This window comes from Procambarus clarkii, chromosome 60 (assembly GCF_040958095.1).
Source record: "Procambarus clarkii isolate CNS0578487 chromosome 60, FALCON_Pclarkii_2.0, whole genome shotgun sequence".
NCBI classification, from domain to species: domain Eukaryota; kingdom Metazoa; phylum Arthropoda; class Malacostraca; order Decapoda; family Cambaridae; genus Procambarus; species Procambarus clarkii.
The window spans coordinates 14,913,289-14,924,742 of NC_091209.1; the positions used below are offsets into that span (position 1 = coordinate 14,913,289).

Sequence of the window (11,454 nt, forward strand, 5' to 3'; positions counted from 1 at the left end):
CAAAACAATATAAAAAACTGCTTAGAAAACAGTGGTAACTCTATCCGGTTCCCACTTGTAATTATAATAAGTTACACTGGTTCACCACCAGATGGCAACTCGGGGTTCCAGCCAGTGTTGCCAGATTGGGCTACAAATAGCGAATTGGGCTACTTTTGAGAGCCCCGCGCTCCCAATTTTTTAATTTCGCTACTTGCTACTTTTTGGGCTAATTTAAAAGCAAGATGTGCTAATTTGGGCTATTAATGTTAAGAATGTACGATTGCGAGTTACATGAAAGTAACTAAGCTATAAATATTTGAAATTAATAATAATTGTAAATATTAATTAATACTAAATAATATTATTTAATAAATTAGTCCCAATTCAATGCAGAGTTTTCTTCCAAGCACAGAAACTTGTAAATATAATTACAAGATAATAGATAGATCGATAAATAAATAGACAACTTTCAAATATTGCACCAAGTAATGGCGAGAGGAAAAAACTAGACAGTATACATTACATTTGAAATTAATAATGGATGAATGGTAATAAATTGGTGTATGTTTGTACTTATACCAGACAAAGTCCATTTAATGGCAGAATTTACCCATTTTGTGTAAAAACTTTTATATCTCATATTATTAATTATAACAGTAATTGAAAAAAGTCGTAGTTTGTATATACAAGAGATGAAACAGCGAGCCATGAGCTAGAGCGATGTGTTGAGTCCATAAGGAGGCCGAGCTTCCAGAAATACCTTCCTGTGATTGGCTGTTGCGGGGAATACCAACACTCTTTTATGAATAAAATTTAGACTAAGAAATAGGTCCTTAATTGTGCACAACAAGGTTGTTGTGAAAAAGAACAACAATTTCTGATTTGCACCTGCCAGAAATCTCCATCTAACTGAATAATTTACTCGATTAAGAGGGCAGAGCAGTGTATCATTATTTGTGTCAAGACAACCCCAAATAATAATGTCACAAGTTAGGTAGCCAGCCCATTTTTATATAACATCTTTTATATCCTGCAATATTTAATTATCACTTTGTAATAATGTATTATTATTACTTTAAACACTGATCTATACGTCTGGTAGCTTATAATAAGGTTTTATACCATGCTGGTATTAGGTAACTAGAATTCTGCAATTACTTCTTTTTATCTACTGTTGAGGATATGTAAGACAAATGTAAGGTTTTGAGGCTAAGTAACGAAGATAGTTCAAGATACGAGCCAGATGGTGTTGAGATTGCAAAAGGGATTATGATAAGAAATTAAGCCAAAAAATCAATGCATAATGTTCGAAAATATGAGACTGGGATTTATTACTCGAAAAGTTAGCAATGAAATACGCTTTCTAGTCTTTATTTTTAAAATTAAGACCAGGGATTTTGTCTAACGAAGCTGCAAGCTAAAACACCGTTATCCTATAATGTTCATCTGTAGCTTGACCCTAAATACTCGTTTATTAAACGAATTTATTGTTAGAGTTCATTAGGAATCAACTTTGCTGAAGCCAGAGGTTCCAACAAATACCTTCCTGTGATTGGCTGTTGCGGGGAATGCCAACGCTTATATGAATAAAATGCAAAATAAGAAATACGTCCTTTTGCTCATTAACCTTGGTGTTGTTGTTGTTGTTGTTGTACAAAAGAACAACAATTTCTGTTTTATACAAGACAGAAATTTCCATCTAACTGAATAATGTAGACCAATAAGAGGACGGAGGCATTGTATCGCCGATATTATTTGTGTGAGGCAACTCCCACTGATGACGTCACAAGTCAGGTAGCCAGCCCATGTTTCTGTAACACCCGTTACATCCTGCAGTATTTAATTATCACTATATTAATATTTTTAAATACTTAACATTTCACTTTTTAGGTAGATTAAAGTTGAAGCAGAATGTCATAAGCACGGATGGAGTGCTGAATAAAGATGATTTATTAAGTGGATGGAGCCTTTAGCTGATCCTTTCCTGTGATTGGCTGTTGTGTACCATCTGTGGGCGGAGCTTGGAACCTCCTACCCGAGCACAACAACCCACCTTATGGGTTGCTGTTTGGCTATTTGTAGTGCGTTGGAAAAAAAAGAGATGGCGCTAGTGGTATTTTGTGGGGTAATTTGTTATAAGTGTAATTTGATGTCAAAAGATGGCGTAAGCTGTATCTTATGGCCACTGTTGACCAGCCAGTTGATAGTGTTCTCTTCTGCCGACAGATGGCATCAGCTGTGTTATTATTACTTCCGAATTCCCTTTAAACACTGATCTACAAATCCCTTGGCTTATGATAAGGTTTTATATCATTTATGATAAGTATTGTGATAACTGGAGTTCCGCAATTACTTTTATTTATCAACTGTTCAGGATATCATCATATAACGTCTGGTTAGGACGTACTGCTCTCGATTGATGAAGATTAAGCCACCCAAGAGGTGGCACGGGCATGCATAGCCCGTAAATACTGCTCTCGTAATATTATTCAGGGGGGTGGGGGAACTATCAAGCGAAACCGCCTAGGCATTACGACTATATTGCACTCGGAAGGGATCAGGATACGGATTTGGGATGGAACTGGGGGAAGGAATGGTGCCCAACCTCTTCGGCGGTCGGGGATTGAACGCGGACCTGTAAGAAACGAGACCGCCGCTCTACCGTCCAGCCCAAGTGGTTAAGCGTAATATTATTAAAACAACAATTAATGCATATAATAGCAGCATTTCACACTAAAAATACTTGGATATATCGAAATTTGGTAGTGAATTCCAATCTAGGAATCTCCTGTGACTAAACTGTACTGTTTAATCATTTTTATGTACTTACTACTTATTATTAAATTATTAAGTACTTACTATAATAATCAAATATATTATTTTATTTAATATTTAAATTAAATGATAAAATAATAGGTAATAGTAAATCATTGTGTAGGGGGACAGGCAGCCAGTGTATATATACATGTTAGGCTTATACCAAGGTCTCACAAAGGTGCCACAAAGGTGCCAAATTAAAGATTGGGTGCTGCCGGGGCGGGCCCAAGGGCTGCTGGCGGCCCTGGCCAGGCTGAACTTCCGCGCCCTTATAATCACCATTGTTTAATAATCTTCACAGGGAGAAACAACTGTAAATATAGGAATAGTTTATTACAACATACACGGTAAAGAAAACAGCTCGGAAACTAAGGAAATAAAGCTGCCGAAAAAACATTAAAGTTCACTTCAAGTTCAAGTATGTTTATTGAGACAATAAAAAAAATACATCTCAAATGGATAGAGTAGCTTAGGCTATTTCTACCCCCCCCCCCCCCCTCCTCTACTTCAAGTCTCTCAAGGGGCTGTTAGGTTGTTGGGTAGATTAGATACACATTGTTTAGTGAGTTTTCATATGTATTTAGTAGTCTTGATTACAGTAGTCGGTTGGTGGCATTGCCGTAGACGTTTAGATGGAGCTTGGATCAGAGCTGAGAGCTGAGTGAGGCGGGAGTCGCGGAACTCTATGTGGGAGAGCGTGGCGGCTTGATTGGGAATTGCGAGTGTCTGAACTCGGGGAGCGAGAGCGTTGTAGCTCGATGCGGCAGAGTTGCCAGATTGGGCTACAAGTAGCGAATTGGGCTACTTTTGAAAGCCCCGCGCTCCCAAATTTTTAATTTCGCTACTTGCTACTTTTTGGGCTAATTTAAAAGCAAGTTGGGCTAATTTGGGCTATTGATGTTAAGCAACTCAATGGTGATTATTTATGGTCAGATGGAACACAAACAAACACCCCGCGATAGCAGCCACAGACTAACAATTTAAATACGAGCACAACACGCAGTATATATCCTTTCACGACCAAAGATCACATTCACTCCAAAAAAAATCATCCACTTACGGGCTATTCATGCCCGTGCCACCTCTTGGGTAGCTTAATCTTCATCAATCAATCACAAATAAGGAACAGCGATTTCAAGTTCAACAAGCCACAACTTAGGACAGAAAACAGGAGATTTTTTTCACCCACGTGGGACTTAACAATGCACAACTACCAAATCATCAACATTATCTTGGAGTCAGAATCCACCAATCACTGATAGTTGTACGACAAGTTATAGAAGCAAACCAAATCCTTTGGAATAGTCAAACGAAATTTTGACGAAGGAAAAGGTAGTTTATACAACTGTATAAATCTCTGGTGTACTTCCACTTGATTATTATATCTACGCATTGAGACCTCATCTTCAGAAAGACATATCTGCTTTGGAGAAAGTTCAACACCGGGCGACTAAAATCTTTCCCGAACTAAGTCGACTTTCATGCCACAGGGACCAGATATGACAGGGCTGCTCTCGGCAAAACATTTAAATTACTGAATAATTTGGAAGATATTGACCCAGAACATTTCTTCAGAAGGCTAGATGTAAGACCAACAAGGAACAACGGTTTCCAGCTCAACAAGCCACACTGAAGGATGGAAAATATTTGTTTTCACCCATAGAATTATAACGTTGTGGAAACGCATACCCGCCGAAGCCGTAAATGCCAAAACATTGTTCGATAAAATCACCAGGGCAAATAGGGGACATTTGACAAGCCGTCGGCTTCCTATCCTCACTGAGAGATAGTGACTGGTAAATTCAGGTAAATCTTAGCTAATTAAATAATCCTGAAAAGTTTGCTTATTGAAGGCAGGGCTGTGTTAGCAGCATTATACTCTCTGAGCAAAGCAATGCACTGTTGCCCTCTAACCCAGATGATGGGCACTGGGACCCATGTCTGTGGACCTATACTTACAACCACGTTCTCGTCTGTGGACCCTCCCTACTTTGGTACGGCTCTCAGTGTGCTTGGTAGAGTAAGGGGGGTGTTTGTCTGGTTAGGTGAGGTATTTGTTGACCAAACCACACACTAGAAAGTGAAGGGACGACGACGTTTCGGTCCGTCCTGGACCATTCTCAAGTCAATTGTGCATTCTCATAATCTACTTGAGAATGGTCCAGGACGGACCGAAACGTCGTCGTCCCTTCACTTTCTAGTGTGTGGTTTGGTCAACATATTTCAGCCACGTTATTGAGACTCCTCGTCTGCAGGTGTTTGTTTGCTAGGTCAGTATAGGTACACAACTGGTCGGGTTCTGGTTACACTCCGACACGAGACGATTCGGCTAAACTTATTTTCTGTTTTAAATCCGGATGTATTGTTATGCTAGGCTGTTATTAGGCTATGTTATTAAGGTTAGGCTGCATTGGGCTCGGTTGAATTAGATTGGTTTGATTTGGGTTACGTTAGGTTGGGTTGAGCTATGTTAGTCAGGTTTCAAAATTCATAATTCCACTACGCCACGGAAGTCTCTGTGGCGCAGTGGTAAAGCACGCGCCCGGCTATTCGCCAGCCCTTTGACCTGGGTTCGTATCCTGGCCGGGAAGGATTGACCGGGCGCCAATCCTTAACTGTTCACCCAGCAGTGAATAGGTTGTTAAACGATTTGGCGGGTCGTATTCCGGGGAAAAAAATAGGATTAAGGACCTGCCCGAAACGCTATGCGTGCTAGTGGCTTTACAAGAATTTAAAAACTCTTTTTTTTATATATACATAAAAAAATAAACAAAAATCCGCCGACGAATCTTCTTGTGTACGATGAGACTTAACGACCGGGGCCAGATTCACGAAGAAGTTACGCAAGCACTTACGAACCTGTACATCTTTTCTCAATCTTTGGCGGCTTTGTTTCCAATTATTAAACAATTAATGAGCTCCGAAGCACCAGGAGGCTGTTTATAACAATAACAACAGTTGATTGGCAAGTTTTCATGCTTGCAAACTGTTTAATAAATGTATCCAAAGCCGTCAAAGATTGAGGAAAGATGTACACGTTCGTAAGTGCTTGCGTAAGTGCTTTCGTGAATCTGGCCCCAGTTCCTGAACCGATTATGTGCCTCGATGATACTTGTATCTGGCATAATTAAAATCTTAACTTAAATAATTGGTTTGTTAGACAATATATGATATTCAGATCGATAAATTTCTTTAGAAAGGCCTATAATGCATATGAATATTAATTTACACATTCCTGGCGCTATACGCTAGGAATTTCAATATGGCTTTCAAATAATTTTAGGCAGGGGGTCCCTGGGTCGGTTGGACGCTACGGGGCATCCACTGCGACCTGGTCAGTCTTCAAGAAGTAGCGGGGGCGTGAGGTGCGTCGCTCCCGTGTAGGTAAGGCTGATAATTTTTTTTTTTTTTTTTTTTTTTTTTTTTTTTTTTTTTTTTTTTTTTTTTTTTTTTTACTATATCTGAGCAGTTTGGAGGTACGCATGAATATATAGTCTACCTCCACCTACAATGATTAATGCATTATACATTTGCTGCTATTATAACATTGAGTTTTGTAATGTCTCGAAGGTCATTGTTTCCGTATTTTTTTTTCATCCGGGTTCTGCAGTATTCAAATGTTTGTATTCCACTAATGCTCAATAGTCTGTCCTCTCTCGGATATTGTGGAAGATTTTGAGGATCATGATTTGCCAACATTATATGGGTAGGATATTATGTAGAATACACTTCCCCATTGTTAAACTACCCCGTCGTCAGGCTAGGCTCGTTAACGCGGCGGTCGTCTCCCCCACATCCAAAGACATTATTATTTTTTTTTTTTTTTTTTTTTTTTTTTTTTTTTTTTTTTTTTTGAGATTTATACAAGAGTTGTTACATTCTTGTACAGCCACTACTAGTACGCGTAGCGTTTCGGGCAGGTCCCTGGAATACGATCCCCGCCGCGAAGAATCGTTGTTACAACCAAGAACACATTTTACTGTTGAGTTAAACAGAGGCTACAGTTAAGGATTTGCGCCCAGTAAATCCTCCCCGGCCTGGATACGAACCCATGGCAAAGCGCTCGCGGAACGCCAGGCGAGTGTCTTACCACTACACCACGGAGACGTGATGACCATTTATTATCGACTTTCATGTACTGTGTATAAAAAAATAGTTTTTATCGTGTATAAAGTAATTTTATATTCTATAATTAATTAGGCGTATAGTAGGTTCGGTATTTAGGTTCTGTTGGCAATTATTTGCACTTGAAGTATGTGGAGTGCGAAGCATTTACAGTTGCCTGTCCTCAGGCCAGGCGCGCCTACACCGCCGCCTGACCCAAAGCCGCATTCGTCAATTTTATCACTGTGTATTCAGAATTATTCTCGCTTATAAGGTAATATTATTTCATCAAGTTAATAGTTAACAACTAAGTTCAGTGACATGCGACAGGCCAATGTACAGATACTGCAATAGTTTAGTTTAGTTCATTTATTATGCACCCCATACCCATCTTGTGGGTGGTTATCTTGAGATCTGTATTGGAAAGGGTTACAGAGGCACATAATGGGCTCAGGGACTGAACCCCACAATTCATTAAGCTAAGCAAGTTACAATCTTGATACACAGTTTACATTTGGTCAGGTCTACATCAGCAGATAATGAAATTTCCCAGAGATACTGGTAACCGAGTCTAAGCCGAGCAGTAGTAACATCTAGAAGTCTGCTGATAATATTGGATGAACCATAGATGTGTGGCTCCTCTTGCATGATAGTATGATACTACATTAGATGAACAACTTCCCAACAGGAAGGAGCGGGGACACCCCTCCGGGAACTGAATTTACCTGAGGGCCACTAACACTAGTGGCCTCGATGAGGGCAGTAAGCCCGCGGCTTGTCAAAGGTCCCCCCATTTGTCTTGATGATCTTTTCCAGCTTTATTTTAAAATCCAGCAGAGGTTCGGCGTTTACTGCTTCGGCGGGTAGGCGGTTCCACTGGTTTACAACCCTGTGGGTGAAAAAGCATTCTGCCTTGTTGAGTGTGAACCCGTTGCTCCTTAATTCTTCGTGTAACATCTGACCTTTTGAAGACATTGTCCTGATCGACATTCTCCAAATTGTTTAGTATTTTAAAGGTTTCTATGAAGTCCGCCCTGTCATGCCTGCTTTGTGGTGTTGTTAGCCCTGTGGCCCTCAACCGTTCCTGATACAACAGATGACTAAGCTCTGGTATGATTTTTCTCGTAAGACATAGCTCCATAGCTCTGGTAAGACATGGCTCCAGAGCAGTTATGTCTTTCTTAAGATGAGGTCTCCATGCCTATATGCAATAATTCATGTGGGGGCGCACCAGCTACAGTCTAAGTAGACCTAAGCGTGCGGTTACACAACTGGCAAATGAATTGTGGGGTTCAGTCCCTGAGCCCACAACTGTGCCTTTGTAACCCTTTCCACTACCGCCCACAAGATGGGTAAGGGGTGCATAATAAATGAACTAAACTAAACTGGTCGGGGTCCGGTTACACAACTGGTCGGGCTCCGGGGGTGTCACTTGGGGATGTGCATGGTTGGGTTTCAGCTCATGCATGGTTGTGATCCAGAGGTTGTTTGGTTCGTTCATGCTAGGCTTGCGGTTACACAATTGGTCAGGGTCTGGTTACACAACTGGTCGGGCTCCGGTTACACAATTGGTCAGGGTCTGGTTACACAACTGGTCGGGCTCTGGTTACACAATTGGACGGGCTCCGGTTAAATAACTGGTCGGGCTCCGGTTAAATAACTGGTCGGGCTCCGGTTAAATAACTGGTCGGGCTCCGGGGGTGTCACTTGGGCTTTGGTTCGTACATGGTTGTGCTCCGGTTCGTACATGGTTGTGCTCCGGTTCGTACATGGTTGTGCTCCAGTGGTTGTTTGTGTACTAGTGCTCCAGGTTTGTTTGCGAGGGCTCTATGTTTATATGTTTGCTAGAAATTCGAGTTTCTTTTGTTTTGTATATAGTTCAATTGTTTGATATGGCTCCATAGTTGGTTTCTAGGGCAAGTGGAGGGTTTTAGGTAGCACTAAGAAGATTTTTGTTTGGTCGAGCTAGGAATGGAGTTTGGTTGTGCTTTGGGACTGTTTAGCTTGGTGGGGGTTGGATGAGATGTATACTTGCTAGGCTTACGGTTTCACAATTGGTCGGGGTCTGGTTACACAACTGGTCGGGCTCCGGTTAAATAACTGGTCGGGCTCCGGTTAAATAACTGGTCGGGCTCCGGTTAAATAACTGGTCGGGCTCCGGGGGTGTCACTTGGGCTGTGGGTTGTGCATGGTCAGGCTTCGGTTCGTGCATGGTTGTGCTTCAGCGGTTGTTTGTGTACTAGTGTTCCAGGTTTGTTTGCTAAGGTTCTATGTTTGTAGGTATGTAGGTTTGCTAAGGTTCTAACTGTAGGTATATTAAAGCACACAGGTAGCTCAGATTGATTGCAATGACAGCTTGAATGGTAGTTTAACAAAAATAATAGGCACAATACAGCATATGGCTAGCACATAAGACAGCAATGAACACAATGATAAAGTTGTTTGGATTAAGAACATATCGCTTGCTTATATGGTGACTACACCTCAGCTCCCTCCAACAAGATGAGAAGAGTATTACCTGTAATTGGGGAAAAGATTGTAGCCTCTGTAACTAGTGCTAATTAGTTATGCTATTAAGATAATGAGATAATGGAGCGAGTATAAGATTAACTCGCTACTCTCGAGTATAAGATTAACTCGGTAAGGTTAGTTAGTTTGTAAGGTAATTGTATAACTCCCAAGTATCTAGTATCCATTAGTGGTGTTAGATTAAGGACCTGGCTTGAAACGCTGCGCGTACTAGTGGCTTTACAAGATTGTAAATACTATGCTATGTATTCTCTCAAACCCAATGTACCTTCTTGTATATAAATAAATAAAAAAATTATGTTATCGTTGTTGTTGATTTAGGAGCGACGATCTCCATTAGTGTTAGTTTTTTTTAGTAATTGTTGTTAGTTACGGACTATAATCGAGTTGGAATATTTGGTTCTATTGTGCCTAAATATTATTACAATGTATAAATAATTTACAAAAATAGCTAAATATATGTTTATGTATATACATGTTAGAATTTATCATAATTTAAGATACATATACATGTAAGTGTTTGTAATAAAAGACATGTTTCATAAGCCGTAAATATTGACGTTTGTTTACATTCTCGTCGTTCCCTACAGCACGATGGTACCAGCGAGGGTGAGGCAGGGTGACGGCCTAACATAACTACAAGTGCTGTACAAAAATCGTTTGAACTGATGCTGGACAAACTCCTATATAACTACTTAGCACGCCTTCCTCAAGTCACTCTCCAGGCTGACTTGCCATAAACCACAACCACCGGCACTTAAGAGTAAGAAATTCCCAGCTGTACAAACCTCCTAGCGACCAGGCACTTTGACTGAAAAAACCTCCAACCCCTCACAGATATTCACATTCTCCAACTATTCTCAGATATTCACATTCTCCAACTATTCTCAGATATTCACATTCTCCAACTATTCCCAGATATTCACATTCTCCAACTATTCCCAGATATTCACATTCTCCAACTATTCCCAGATATTTAACACGCTGTGCTACTGACATCTCAAAGAAGACTGATGCAATCACATCCCAGACGTAAAGATCTGCAATACAACATAACCCGTCTTCAGCTAACCCACCCCAACCTAACCTAACCTTATATACATTAACTCCACAGTTTTTAATGTACTCTAACTTATCCAACCCCTAATCTACCCTTACCTATCTTGAATTGTGATTAACTCCCAAACATACTGTACTTCGACTCACAAACTCGGTCTCTTGACTAAACAAGACACTTTCCATAGAACAGCAACACTTGGCTACCACCATCAACACAACTCCTCATCTTTGTCATCCTGAGTCCAGTTCCACTCGTATCTTTATTCTTGTCTTTATCCTCGCACAAATAGACAACCTCAATAACTTCCAACTTCTGCCAAATCATGAACATTGATTTTCAATAGCCCAGATTAATACAAAACCTGGTACACATATCCAGGGATTATTAAGAAGTTGATAAATATTTTAGAATTTTATTTGATTTTAGGGTTTCCATTTCTGGCTTCAGTGAGAGGTGTTGGCAGGACTTTCTGAGCTACTGGTGCACTCGATCAAACTTGAGTTAAGCAGTGGCCTTCATAATTCAGTCATTAGGCTTTGACCTTTGTTGACACAGGATTTAAAGGATGCCTGATGTTTATATCATATTGGGCTGCTAGGTGTTGACAGTCTTCCAGTCAAAACTGTGTGTGGGGTGGGGCTTGACATTTGCCTTCTTGAGAATAGTCAGAGGTTGCCATGCATCTGTTGCACTGTATATTTGCTTGTCACAAAGCAAAGTTATTTTTCAATTACTGGCAATGTGTTCTTCTCTGATATGGCAACTCCTTGGCACATACGACACATGTGGCCCATACCACTGTGTCTCCTAAATCAACAATTGACATTATTTAAAAATAGAACAAGAAGACCATGGTTTTATGCAGTTTGCAGTGTTTGTAGTTTCCTGGGTTTTATACAATACTCTATAGTTCTGTGTAAATTAATTTTTGTTCTCTGATTTTCAGATCTGAGCATTAGGAG

The 11,454-nt window shown here is 40.3% G+C and overlaps 1 long non-coding RNA gene across 1 annotated transcript in view; it reads left to right on the plus strand.

Annotated features, from left to right (window-relative positions):
- The window catches only part of LOC138353979 (uncharacterized), a 44,232-nt gene extending 32,779 nt beyond the window's left edge, over window positions 1-11,453 (plus strand). Inside the window, exons 2-4 of the long non-coding RNA XR_011223352.1 lie at window positions 6,083-6,183; window positions 10,023-10,195; window positions 11,439-11,453. This is a non-coding gene — a long non-coding RNA (uncharacterized lncRNA). The remainder of the gene's footprint in view (window positions 1-6,082; window positions 6,184-10,022; window positions 10,196-11,438) is intronic.
- Window position 11,454: the final 1 nt, after the last annotated feature.